The sequence below is a fragment of the Lagenorhynchus albirostris genome, chromosome 14 (assembly GCF_949774975.1).
Source record: "Lagenorhynchus albirostris chromosome 14, mLagAlb1.1, whole genome shotgun sequence".
NCBI lineage: Eukaryota > Metazoa > Chordata > Mammalia > Artiodactyla > Delphinidae > Lagenorhynchus > Lagenorhynchus albirostris.
Window position 1 is genome coordinate 48,187,722 of NC_083108.1, and position 14,950 is coordinate 48,202,671.

At 38.0% G+C, this 14,950-nt stretch overlaps 1 protein-coding gene across 1 annotated transcript in view; it reads left to right on the top strand.

Moving 5' to 3' along the window:
- OSBPL1A (oxysterol binding protein like 1A) overlaps positions 1-14,950 on the top strand; it is a 208,454-nt gene that overhangs the window by 144,404 nt on the left and 49,100 nt on the right. The window lies entirely within an intron of this gene.

The following is a 14,950-nucleotide window of genomic DNA, read 5'->3' on the forward strand; positions in this document are numbered from 1 at the left end:
TCTAATAACATTAGTATTTTTTTATTTGCTTGATGATTTAGTCCTAGAGATTGTCCCAGATTAATGAGATGTCACAGACACTAGAGTTCTCTGGTTTCACACAAGTTTATAGACACAGTGCCATATGTGCATGCTGGTATTCATAGGGTACAATATTTTATCACATTATCGGTGGAGAATAAATCCTGTTGTCATTGTAAAGAAGACTTCTGGGATAAGTAGTTATTAACCATTAATTTCTACAGAATGGTTTTATTTAATATTTGTAGATTTGTGTAGCTCTAACCCCATTTCTGTACCGTGAATCTGGCTACAATTGGTCTCAACTATTGTCCTGCTGAAAAATTGTACATATCACTTCTGAAGTATATGTATCACCCCTTGTTAACAAAAAATGTTTCACTTTGTACTTATTTTGAAAAGATCAGTGAGTTTTAGGTAACTAGCTCAAACCAGAGTTTTCTTCTCTTTGGTTAGAGGGTATCTTCTAAACGTGCTCGTTGATGGCTATCTTTTGATGGAGTTTACCATTGCAGGTTACGTGGCGAGCTGTGAGGGCCCTTCCTCTCTTCTGTAGTTACTGTCAGCTCCTTTATGGTCAGGGACTAAGTTCTGTGCAGGGCATAAGGTACCTGACAGGAAACCTGTCAGGTCTCCCGATGTCTAAAAAGAAGATAGCCTTTAACCATTTAACACATACCTCGTTACAGTCTAGTGAGAACACATGTGACATATGTTTGGAATGTTCAGAGATGCATAGAACCGTTAAGGTATCTGAAGGAACGCCGTGCTTCATAGATGCTGTTATAGCCTATGGCTGAGGAGGATTTCTCAGCTTTTAAGGCCCAGGAGCCCTTTTGTGTGTGTGCTGTAATGCATCATAGGAGGAGTTATTTTGCATCTGACAGAAATTTATTATACTATATTCATACATTCTGTGTTCCCTTTTAATTAGTCAAACCCAGAATGGCACAGATGTGAACGTTAAGATGGAACCGTTCAAAATTTGGAATGAGGATAGGTCACTAAGAAAAACCACAATGCAACTAGATAGTGACATAACCAGAAAAGTTAAACTGATGTACAAGATGCAACTTATGAAACCTATAAATGTAATAAAATATTCTTTAGCTATTTAAAAGTGGGTAATTTAGGAAATTGTCAGCATTCAAATATGTGGAAAAGCATAACAGTTTCCTATTTTAAAAAATAGGCATTATAGGAGGTTTTTTTTAAGCCTTTTTGTTTCTTCATAAAGCTCTTCTCTACACAAATAAACAGGGCACATGCCACATAAAGTTTAAAAGTTTCATTTTGGGATAGGAGAACAGGTAGAGTATTCAATGTTATCAGGTCCCTCTTTCCTGCGCCCTAAGTTGCACTGTAAGTAATCTGTGATTATAATGGGCAATTATTATATTAACATTAAGAGTAATTTGAATTAACAGTAATTTTGGTGATATTTTAGAAAAGCAAATGTATGTTGCATGGCCTGAAGTGATCATGAAATTTATTTGAGGCCTTCTGTTTTACCTTTAAAAGTCGTGTGAAATTTGTATTTGACCTTGTCATATGTTTCTGTTTTCTCGAATATTGAAAAATAATTTACTCACCACTTACTTACCTTTTCCATAAAAATCTTACCCTTCTCCCTCATCCCACATCACCACCTATCCTTGGGATATACACACTTAAATTTGGGGAGATGGGAAGAATATGGATTATAAAATTTAAAAGAGAGAAATGCGTATTTTATTTTATTTTTTTATTGAAGCAGAGTTGATTTACAATGTTGTGGCAGTCTCTGCTGTACAGCAAAGTGACTCAGTTATACACATACAGACATTCTTTTGTTATATTCTTTTCCATTATGGTTTATCACAGGATATTGAATATAGTTCCCTGTGCTGTACATGAGAATCTTGTTGTTTATCATTTCTAAAGATATAATAGTTTGCACCTACCAACTCCAAACTCCCAGTCCATCCCGCTCTCTCCCCCTCCTCCTTGGCAACCACAAGTCTGTTCTCTATGTCCGTGATTCTTTTCTTGTTTTGTAGACAGGTTCATTTGTGCCATATTTTAGATTCCACATGTAAGTGATATCATATGGTATTTGTCTTTCTCGTTCTGACTTACTTCGCTTAGTATGATAATCTCTAGTTGCATCCATGTCACTGCAAATGGCATTATTTCGTTCTTCTTTATGGCTGAGCAGTATTCCATTGTGTATATATGCCACATCCTCTTTATCCATTCATCTCTTGATGGACATTTAGGTTGTTTCCATGTTTTGGCTATTGTGAACAGTGCTGCTGTAAACATAGGGGTGCACGTATCTTTTTGAATTATAGTTTTGTCCAGGTATATTCCCAGGAATGCGATTGCTGGATCATATGGTAATTCTATTTTGAGTTTTCTGAGGAACTTCCATGCTGTTTTCCATAGTGGCTGCACCAACTTACTTTCCCACCAACAGTGTAGGAGGGTTCCCTTTTCTCCACACCCTCTCCAGGATTTGTTATTCGTAGACTTTTTTTTTTTTTGCTGTACACGGGCCTCTCACTGTTGTGGCCTCTCCTGTTGCGGAGCACAGGCTCCAGACACGCAGGCTCAGCGGCCATGGCTCATGGGCCCAGCTGCTCCGCGGCATGTGGGATCTTCCCGGACCGGGGCACGAACCCACGTCCCCTGCATCGGCAGGCGGACTCTCAACCACTGCGCCACCAGGGAAGCCCATTCGTAGACTTTTTAACGATGGCCATTCTGACTGCTCTGAGGTGGTACCTCATCTTCGTTTTGATTTGCACAAGAAACGCGATTTTAAAATGGGAAAAGAGAAGCCTTACAAGTTATAGTTCCTATGGAAAATATTAAATCATGGCTTAACTAATTTGCTGACAAGATAGAGCTAGGGTTTTCAACCATTGTTGTTTTTTAGCCTTGGAACCATTCGTGCAACGGAAGTTTAGTATGGAAACTATTAAAACCTCACCCACCCTCAGAGACTGATGAGGGTCCCATAGAGAAGGTCTGTCCCCTCCTCCTCAGTCTCCCACTGCAGTTGGAATCACCATATCTATTTCATGTCCTTAGCCAACAAAAGTATTTAAGCTTTACTTTCTGCAGTATGTATTATGCAGCAGCAGGTTTCCCCCAGACTCTGTTTCTGTTCCTGTTGAATGTGTCAGCACAAGAGTACCTAGGAGAGTGCCTGCCACATGGGAAACACTCAGTAGAAATGACCTCTTTTAACTCTGCTTACTCTCTTTCTCCTCAAAAATGACTTGATTTGCTCTAAAGAACCTCCGCCCTCTTGTTTCCTTTTCTACCCCATTATCATAGGGTGACATCATGGGGTGCAGTTTGAAAAATCTCTGACCCAGAGAATCATAAGCTATAATGTCATATTAATTTAATATAAAACCAACTATGCCAGACTAATTGAGTTTATTTGTATAATTAAAATACAGATATTATGGATCTTTAATCCATCCTATGTGATAATTACCAACAAAATAATTCTTCTGTTAACGAACTAGGTAAATTAAGTCATCTCTTAAATAAAAGTTTGGGCTAAGGGAACTGAGTTCTCTTCTCACTCTGAAAATCTTGTAATTGCTAACTGAAATCTTGAAAAAATGGTTTTTCTACCTTACTGAAGTTCAGAAAACTTCCGCAATGTCTTTTAATATGATGAGACCTAGGAAAAAAGTGTTTTATGTTTTTCATTCACTCTGAGTTATTGATGTGCCGTGTACTCTGCTGGCCAATGACCTTTACTGTGGTGCTGTACATGTCTTTGGGCTTTTAGGTTAGTTGTAGAGAAATATCAATAGAAGGCATTAGGATTTTATTTAAGACCTAGAACCAGAAACACTGCAGAGGTAGAGAATACACAAAATAAATGCGCCATTCTGTTGGCACGTCTTTCTTTTTTTTTCTGGACAATACATTCAGTTGCTTTGTGGAACGTTAGCCTTCACCGTACTGGTCAGGTTTATGTTGACAGGGCTTCTTGTCATCTCAGTGCTCTGTATTCCATAGGATCGGTTCTCTACCCTTGGACCTAATTTATTACATTTATCCTGAGCTCTCATCTTTTAACTTTTTAGCAGTTTGACCCAAGTTGTAATTGGGGAAGATGTTGATATTTATCTCATCTGGACGTATACTGTATCAATAAAAGTTACTCGTGTAGAACAGATTAGTCGGAATCTGAAATGTTGGAGCCATGCTATGATTCTATAAATTGTATTCCCAATATTAATAGATTAAAAGAGAAAAAGCATATGATCATCCTAAGAGATAAAGAAAAAACATTCAATGAATTTAAACAGTCACTCCTGATTAATATAAATGTCTTGGCAAATCACAAATAGAAGAGAACCTCTTTAATCTGGTTAAAAGTTGCAACAAATAGGGCTTCCCTGGTGGCACAGTGGTTGAGAGTCCGCCTGCCGAAGCAGGGGACACGGGTTCATGCCCCGGTCCGGGAAGATCCCACATGCCGCGGAGCAGCTGGGCCCGTGAGCCATGGCCGCTGAGCCTGCGCGTCCGGAGCCTGTGCTCCGCAACGGGAGAGGCCACAACAGTGAGAGCCCCGCGTTGCAACAAATAAATACTTGATAATGAGATATTAAAAACAGTTCTTCTACTGTCATGAATAAGACAAGGATGCTTGCCATCATCTTTTCTGTTCATCATCGTTTGGAGGCCATATGCAGAGACATAACACACCCCTGAAATTTAGAAATAAAGCCGTAGATGTTTACAGATAAATTATTATAGTTAGAAAGTTTGGCAAGGTTGCTTTTATATAAAATCAGCTAACTACATTCCTATGCACCATCAACGGACAGAAACTGCGATTAAAACTAAGGGGGAAAAGATTTTAGAATAGCTATTAAAAAGTCACTTACCTAGGAATAAATCTTAGCCAAAAAAGTGTAACAATAAAACTTACTGAAAGATATAACACTTATCAAGAAGGAAGAGTGTCATAAATATGTTTTGCCAAATTGATCTGTAGACTTGGTGTACTTTTAATTAAAATTGCAAGTCCTTTTCCTTGGAAGTTGAAAAATGGATTCTGAAATATATCTTTAAGCACAAGGGCTTTGAAGAGCCAAGATACCTCTCAAGAACCTGGTTTGGGGGAGGGAAGGCATTTGCCTGACCAGATGTCAAGATTGATTGCAAATCTTTAGTGCAGAATTGTCCTGCAGGCAAGACTAACCTGAAGAATGGAAGTAAAAGGTCCCAAGACTTAGACATATAAGGAAACCTGGTGTATGTAACAGAGGCAACATAGCAGATCAGGGAGGGAAGGAACAGACTGTTAGGTCAGTGGTGCTGGGAGAATCATTTAATACAGAAAAAAATTTTAAAGGAAATGGACCTCTATTTCATAAATATAAATTAAATTCTAGATGAACCAAACACAAATGTGAAAAGGCAAAACTTAATAAAACTTTCACAAGAAAATATAAAAATATCTTTGCAGTTTTAAAATAGGGAAGGATTTCTTACAACAGAAATGTGATAAGGACTAAGTTTTATCTGACTGTAATTAATGTACTTGCTCTTGATGTGTTTACCTGAATGAAAGCCTTGCATTCTTTCATAAATGTGACTAAGAATCTTAAAGGTTTAGTTTGCTGAAATGGTAGATTATGACTCCAGATGCTCGCTTAGTTTACCCTTTGTTTATCCTTCATGACTGCTTTAGAATTGAATTATTAAGTGACCAAATAACAGCTGTCTTCTGTGTGTGAAGAATATACTGACAAGTTGAAGTCAAACAAAAAAGGCTGAGAATATAAGCTAAGACAGTATCTTCCAAGAAGTAGGATTATATTGAGAAAATGCTGTTAGTTGTAAATAAAAATCACTCTGACTACATGTGACACCCGTTTCCCCCCAAAAACGCATTTGGAGATCCTTTGACCAGTAAGAGGGAGTGCCAGCTCAGCAGGTGGGGGGCTAGTCAGTCAGCAAAGAGTTCAAAGGATAACGTGAAACGATAAGCAAAAACCTTATCTAGGAGTAACAAGCTGGTAGGCTGCGGGTCACTTCGGGTGTGTCAGGAAAGGGGGAAAAAGGTGGTTTGAGTCTAGATTCATAATAATGATCTTCACAAAACGAAGTGGACTTGCTGAACTTACTGCCAGGAAAGACTCTAGGAAAACGGAGGCGTCTTTCTATAGAATTCACCTCTTCCCGCCCAAGTTTTAAAAGCGGATGGAAGAGGAGGTGCTCTTTTGGAAGCAGGGGCCAAGGCCCGTCTCCTGATCTTGCCTCTGACCCCTAAAACACTTCTTTGGGGCCTGGGGCTCTTTAAAACACGGTTGGAAAAACACAGACTCTTTCGAGCTTAGCATTCTGTAAGCAGATGATGGTGAGATGCACTTTCACCTGACTCCGAGGGCTCATTCTATCTATTCTAGATCAGTGGTTTTCAGGGGCAAACGAGAGCAGATTTCCAGGGCAGCTATAATCTGTAAAGATATGCTTGAATGAACAAAATAGCAAACAGCTAATGAATTTGTTGTTTGCCTAGGGTATGAAGAAAAATAAAGAATATATTTTCAGGCATATAATCCCATTTTTCAACTTTCATGCAAATTTTCAAACATGGATACAAATAGGATAATATAATGAACTCTTCATACCCATCATTCATCTTCAACGTTTATCGTGTGCGCAACTTTATTTCATCTGCAGACCTCCTCCATCTCCCATCCCCCCATAATTTAAAAAATTATTTTTAAAATTATATCAAATCCAAGATATATTGTTTCATTTGTATATATCTTTAAAACACTGGGACTTGTATTTTTTAAATTAAAAAAAATTTTTATTGGAGTATAGTTGATTTCCAATGTTGTGTTAATTTCAGGTGTACAGCAGAGTGAATCAGTTATACACGTATCCACTCCTTTTCAGATTCTTTTCCCATGTAGGCCATTACAAAGTATTGAGTAGAGTTCCCTGTGCTGTACAGTAGGTTCTTATTAGTTATCTGTTTTACATATGGTAGTATGTATATGTTAATCCCAGTCTCCCAATTTATCTCCCCCACAACCCCCTGGAAAGCGTAAGTTTGTTTTCTACATCTGTAACTATTTCTGTTTTGTAGGTAAGTTCATTTGTACCATTTTTTTAAGATTCCACATATAAGTGATATCATATGGTATTTGTCTTTCTCTGTCTGACTTACTTCACTCAGTATGACAAGTCCATCCATGTTGCTGCAAATAGCATTATTTCGTTTTTTTGTTTGTTTGTTTGTTTGTTTTTGCGGTATGTGGACCTCTCACTGTTGTGGCCTCTCCCGTTGCGGAGCACAGGCTCCGGACGCGCAGGCTCAGCGGCCATGGCTCACAGGCCCAGCTGCTCTGCGGCATGTGGGATCCTCCCGGACTGGGGCATGAACCTATGTCCCCTGCATCGGCAGGTGGACTCTCAACCACTGCGCCACCAGGGAAGCCCCGTTCTTTTTTTTCTTTTTTAATTTAATTTTATTTTTTTATACAGCAGGTTCTTATTAGTTATCTGTTTTATACATACTAGTGTATACATGTCAATCCCAATCTCCCATTTCATCCCACCACCCCCCCCCAGCCACTTCCCCCCCTCGGTGTCCATACGTTTGTTCTCTACATCTGTGTCTCTATTTCTGCCCTGCAAACCAGTTCATCTGTACCATTTTTCTAGGTTCCACATCTATGCATTAATATATGATATTTGTTTTTCTCTTCTGACTTACTTCACTCTGTATGACAGTCTCTAGATCCATCCACATCTCTACAAGTGGCCCAATTTCGTTCCTTTTTATGGCTGAGTAATATTCCATTGTATATATGTACCACATCTTCTTTAGCCATTCATCTGTTGATGGGCATTTAGGTTGCTTCCATGTCCTGGCTATTGTAAATGGTGCTGCAGAGAACATCAGAGTGCGTGTGTCTTTTCGAATTATGGTTTTCTTTGGATGTATGCCCCTGAGTGAGACTGCTGGATCATATGGTAGGTCTATTTTTTAGTTTTTTAAGGAATCTCCATACTGTCTCCATAGGGGCTGCATCAATTCACATTCCCACCAGCAGTGTAGGAAGGCTCCCTTTTCTTCACACCCTCTCCAGCATGTATTGTTCGTAGATTTTTTGATGATGGCCGTTCTGACTGGTGTGAGGTGGTAGATACCTCATTGTAGTTTTGATTTGCATTTCTCTAATGATTAGTGACATTGAGCATCTTTTCATGTGCTCTTTAGCCACCTGTATGTCTTTGGAGAAATGTCTCTTTAGCTCTTCCACCCATTTTTTGATTTGGTTGGTTGTTTTTTTTCATATTGAGCTGCATGAGCTGTTTGTGTATTTTGGAGATTAATCCCTTGTTGGTTGCTTCATTTGCAAATATTTTCTCCCTCTCTGAGGGTTGTCTTTTCCTCTTGTTTATGGTTTCCTTTGCTTTGCAAAAGCTTTTAAGTTTCATTAGGTCCTATTTGTTTATTTTTGTTTTTATTTTCATTACTCTAGGAGGTGGATCAAAAAAGATCTTGCAGTGATTTATGTCAAAGAGTGTTCTGCCTATATTTTCCTCTAAGAGTTTTATAGTATCTGGCCTTACATTTAGGTCTTTAATCCATTTTAAAACACTGGGACTTTTATTTTCTAAAACCATAGTCCCATTATCACACCTAAAAAATAGTGTGTTAATTGTCATCAAATATTTAGTCAGTATTCACATTTCCCTGATTGTCTCATAAATGTCACTTAGTTAATTGGGTCTAAAATGTCATTTAAGGGAATTCCCTGGTGGTCCAGTGGCTAGGACTCAAAACTTTCACTGCTGAGGACGTGGGTTCAACCCCTGGTCAGGGAACTAAGATCCTGCAAGCCACATGGCACGACCAAAAGAAAGAAAAAAAAAAGTCATTTAATAATAAAAATCCAGAAGGTCTGCATACTACATTTGGTTTATATGTCTCTTAAGTCTTAAGAGGTTAAAAAATGTTTAGATCTCCTCTCCTCATCCTCATTTTTTCCTTACCATTTATTTGTGGAAGAAACCTGGTCATTTGTCCTGTAGAATAATCCACAGTCTGGATGTTGCTGGTTTGCATTCCCATGGTGTCATTTAACATAGTCTTTAACTCCTGAATTTCCTGTAAACTGATGGTTATATAGAGAGGCTCAGTCAGATTTAAGTTTGAATTGTTTGGCACAAAGTACTTTGCACGTACACTTACCGAAGGTGTGCCTCCCGTTACATCCATTGGGGGCATATGTTATCAGATTTTCCTTCTTTTTGTAATGTCAAGATTGATTCCTGGGTTCAGGCGGTGTCAGTCTGATGCAGCCATGATAATGCTGCCCAACAGCCTTGAGCCTAATGATTTTAGCAGCCATTGTTGATCAGTGTCTACATCGTCATTTTAATATGGGCTGCAAAATGGTCATATTACATTTCTGTCATTCCTTCTACTTTTATTAGCTAGAATCCTTCTGTAAAGAAAAAAGTTCCCATTACCACTTTTCAGCATATGTTGGCTCCCTAACATCCTTTGAAGATGGTATAGGAACACACGAATTGGGTTGTTTAAATCTATTATAATTATTTTTTCCCATCTTTGGTCAGAGGAAGCCCCTCTATGTTGGCTTCTGTGTCCTTTTGACAGGACCCCACGTGGGTTTTTTTGTTGTTTCAGGTATAATCCAGTGGGCTTTGATAGCTGCCTTGCTTTCTGATACAGAGAGATGTTTCAGGTTTATCTGGTATATTTCCTGCCCCAGACCTAGAATCAGCTATTTCTCTAAAAAGCCACTTATCATTTTAGTGAGCAATTATATTTAGATTTTTTTTTATTTTAGTGGGAAATAATATTTAGATATAACAATCTGGGTAGTAAGGATGTTCACTGATAGCAAGTTGGCCATGGTTTCAGTCCTTTTCATTGGATAGAGGTATAAAAATCACTGTTCCTTTTTTTTAAGGGAAAATGTTTCAAACCCATATATTTCCAGTTGAAATTCTGGATTATGGGGTTTTTCCCTTAATTCCTTTGATTTTTATTTCATGGTTCCTAATGACATTAATATAGTTAACATATTTGCCTTATTCTACTATTTTTGTTTCAAAGACACATACACTCATACACAAATACTGGTACTAACAGCATGATTGTTGAAAACAGTTTTCAGTTTCTTTTTAGTTCCTTTTATCCTTTTAATATATTCCATCTGGGATGTACAGTCTATGGTGTGTTTGAAGGTCACTTACAGTGGTTCCCTTCTGTGTGGTTAAACTAACTTGTTAAACAGGTAGGTTCATTTGTTTCACTTGCGTTCAAGTTTTAGGGATTCCCTTTTGACTTAATGTACAATATTTACATGATTTCAAAGTCAAAAATACAAAACAAGGTATATTTAGAAAAATCCAGTTTCTTGTTCCGTCGACATTGTTTCCATCCTTCCCCAAAGGTAACTATTTTCATAATCTTTCCAGTTTTTGTTTTTAATATAAGCAATACAAAGATCTATTCATATTCCCTTGTTTTTATAAAAGACCCTTACAACCTTGCTTTTTTATCTGCTTAATGTATGCTAATTCCAGTTCTTCTGGTCTCATGTGTTTTGACATGAGTCAACTGGGTGTTTCTTCAGTAACCCTTGAAAAAATACATGTGTGTGTTTAGAGATGATTCTCTTTTAGAAAAATATTTAATTGGTGATTCATTCATGTGGTTCAAAATTCAGAAATGTAATAGGGTATATTTTGCAAATTTTAACTCCCACTTTTTAAACTAGCCACTCCTCTTCCTTTCCCCAAATGCAACCGTTATTACATACAATATTGTTCACACTAATGATGGAAAATGCATGCATACAACTCTTGCCTTTGCTTTTTAAAAACATATATGTACCAAATTATTTATTCAACAGATATATTTTGAGCCCCTATTAATGCCACATTCTGTTCAAGGTGCTGAGGTTACAATCATGAACAAGCCAAGCCCCTATTCTTATGGAGTGTCCATTTCTGAAATGAGGAGGGTTGAGCATCTTTTTGAATGTTTAAAATCGATTTGTATTTCTTTTTCTGTGAATTGCTAATACTTCTTGCCCATTTTTCTCTAGGAATGTTGAACTTACCAATTTTCAGCTGTTCTATAATATATCATTACTAGCTTTTTGTATGTGATATGAGTTGAAAATATTTTTTCCAGATTTGTCAAAAGGGAAGATAATTCTTAGAAAAACCTGTAATTCCTACCACATAGCAGGTAATTACCACATAATTCTTACCACCATATGCTCTTTGAAAAAAAATATAAGTGAACTAGAAAAGTGTCGTTATTAAGAGCTACTTGGGTTTGAATCCCATATCTACCACGTTCCTGACCTTAAGCAAGTAATAATCACTTTGAAACCCAACTTCTTCTTCTGTAAAATGGGTGTAATAATAGGACCCACCTTGTTGGCTTGTGGTGATAATTAAACGAAATAATCTATACAAAGGAGTCATAGTGATTTTAACTCATTAAATCTCAGGTGCTGTTATAAGTAGAAAATTGATAAACCTTAAGGAAAAGTGAGTAAATGGAATTTTTTTCTTTCTTTTAACTCATAAGAAAAGGTCTTTGGATGGGTTTTAGAAGTTTACTTTGGCCTTTGAAACTGAAATTTGGGTAACAGGTAGCTGAAATGAAAGTGTTCATTTTGGAATACGATTATTTTCTTTTGAATAAAAAATAAGGAAAACTGTCTCCTATGGTCGATTTCCATTATATCTTATAAGGACATTTCATAGTATTGGTTACATTGAAACATAGTTTTTCTTTTCATGAAGGTTACAAAGGTGTGGCCGGCCTCCGAGAAGCTGGCTGTAAGCTTATGTTGTCAGAAGTATAACAAGAGGTGACTAGAGCCTTGAAGCTCTGTTATTCATTCCTTAGTCCCTTGATACTACTTTGCCCATGCAAAGGTCTCATTACTTCTCCTTTCAATCCCTAGGCTTTTTGAATCTCTTAGGTAAATATCCAATTTCTATTTCACGTTTGCTTTATATGGACTTATAATCCTCAGTATGTCAAAATGAAGAAGTTGTTCAATATTTAATAAAACGTACATTCTTGCTTGGCGTCTTGCTCTGTTTGAAGACGTACCATCCTTCCCTTCTACACACATGAACACAAGGTTTTGAGTGCCTGGGAAATATCTACCAGTATAGCTTAGTCTTTTAATGGTCTGTCTTACTGTGTTTACTCTGCCCATTTCTTCATTACAATAATTCATAGATTGGGCATCTTGATTTCTGATGACCTGTGAGATCTGGTCTGTACAAATACATTGAAGTGTCTCCCATTGGAGCCGTGCCAACCTGAATTTTGGCTGAAGGAGAAACTGCCTCAGGGGACATAGAGTTCTTCAGTATTGTTTGCTGTGCTTGTTAACACAGGAGGATTTTCCTCTTTCAGAAAACACCATATATAATAAATAAGGATTTACAAGATAGAAATTAGGGAAGTGATGGTTTTTAAAACATAAAGATACTTTGTTTGCCTTGTACCTTTAAAATCTTCAGAAAATTCGGTTTCTACACCAGTGTTTCCAAAACACATTCATTGTTTGTAGAATGTGGTAGATCCTAATCGTGGGCTGTAGCCTGCTGTTGAGTCGTGTTGATGTAGCACCACACTCAGTCAGGATTTGAAATCTGAGCATGAGCTGCCATTCTGCCATAGAGGGTATCCTCAGAGCCAATTCCTTGTTATTCTGGAAGTGACTCATGTTAATGAGACATCCTGGTTCTCAAGCAGGAAGCATTGCCTCTGCATCTGACAAATGTGGAAGACGTAGGTGACTGTCACTACGTCTGTTGTGATGTATGGGGGAAGGTGATGTGACTTGTGCAAGAGCGGGGTACAGCCAGCTTTTAGGAAGAGGTAAGAGATGGAGTCTCGTGTCCTACCAGCGCCAGAGTAAACTAGCGTGCTTCCCGGGCTGTAAGAGAGCACAGCTGAGGCAGCGAACAGTTCTCAGCAAAACAGACTTCTGTGGGTGAACCAAGTAGAGAGTTTATAACCATAGATTCTTCACAGTATTGTTTTGCTTTCGTGCTTTGGTGTTTGGGGTCTTTGAATACCTTAAAGATACTGTGAAAAATTCTAGTAGGTGGAGGTGTACCATGATCATAAGACAGTGGGGAGCCATCAGCATAATGCACTTTGCTTCTGCGTCTGGTTCTGGCTCTGTGACTTAGTATAACTGTTGGCTTTGGTCAGCATTTAGCCTGTCCACGCTTCAGCATCTTTGACACAAGCAACACCCCACGAAAGCACAGTCCAGTAGCAAGATGCTGGAACCTAGGTCTGACTGGTCGCTAAAGCCGCTGTCTTCTGACTGTACCATGTTAACTTCAGATGCAGAGCTCTTTACAATATTATGCATAATATGAATGGCTACAGTTTACACTTGGATTATAAATTGATGTCTGTAAGATACTTTAACAAACTCCATAGCTTTTGATTCTCACAATATCTCTGAGTTACAGGTAGGGCAGATATTATATCCTCAGTTTTACAAATGAAGAAATTGAAGCACAGAAAGTTTAATCGACTCGCCCAAGATCACTTAGCAAGTAAGTGATAGAACCTGCATGCAAGCCACGTATTCTGACTTCAGAGCCTCCATTGTTTTCTTAAAATCTAGAATCTTCATAGATATTTAGAATAACAGAGATTTCTATTCCTAGACAAATTCCTAGATTTATATTCTGAATGTAAAACAATTTGTCCTAGCTTTTAATTAATGCAGTTCCATTTGTTTCTTTTATGTAATAATTTACAGAGAATTAACATCATAGTCCCAAAGCATTTATTAAGCACCCATCCGCTGGGCTCAGAGCTAGGCACTATTATTAATTAAAGTGAACATGGAACTTGTTTTCTGGGTCTTTATACATTTCCACTTGTATTAACAGGAACACACAAAAGAACACACGAACACATTGAAAGTTCTGCTAATTTCAAACAGATACGGGATAAAAATTTCCCTTCCTATAATCTCCATGGTCTACCAACTTCCTACCAAAGCAGAATACTCTAAAGGATGTGGGAATGATTAAAGGTGTCATGTTTTCATGGAAATTATTTGTTTCTCCTCGATAACTGTGCATTCTTTTATTATTAGAGAAGACCAAGAGTTTGGGCTGTTTTCCTTCAGGATTATGATTGACATTATATTATGGGAAAGAACAAGAAAATCTCAGAAGGTGAGGTACACTACTTCAATGTGATTGTCGTGTTTTAGGACACTGTAATCTTCACTAGCAGAAGAAACCTTCTTAGGAAAGAGGAAGAATGCTCTTCTTTGCAGTACAGATATTTCACTATGATCAGAGCAATCGGAAAGGAAAAAAGAAGGGAAACTGACATATATGTCAAATAACACCCATGGAGGTATTATGTGTCACAGAGCAGGAAGGAACCAGAAATTCAGCTCTCCCTAGAAGTTCTAACCCTCTGATGATAAGCAGTCAAAAAGATGTCAGATCATTTTAAAAGGAAGTTAAATCAGGCTATTGATCTGCCTAAAGCAGATCACAAACAGTTATATGCATTCTAGAAAAACGGGTGTGGTTTAAAGGGAAATACCTATAAAATTTCAGAGCCACAGAAAGAGGCCGAGTGGTGTTTGCAGAGGGACACGTCTGTCGTTCGGTACATCTCTGCTTTTCTTTTTGTCCTCTCTTGTTAACTGTGTTTTGCATAGTCCCCAGGCTCTTGTTTCGGGGACCTGAAGTCCTTGACTGCAGTCTTCCAGGTGACATGTAGCCTGTTAGACATAGCCTCGCTCCAGAGTTGCGTTCAGGGATCAGCCGTTGCCGTCAAGCACTCAAATCTACTCCAGGGTCTCGCCACACCTCGCACTGCCTACTGCCA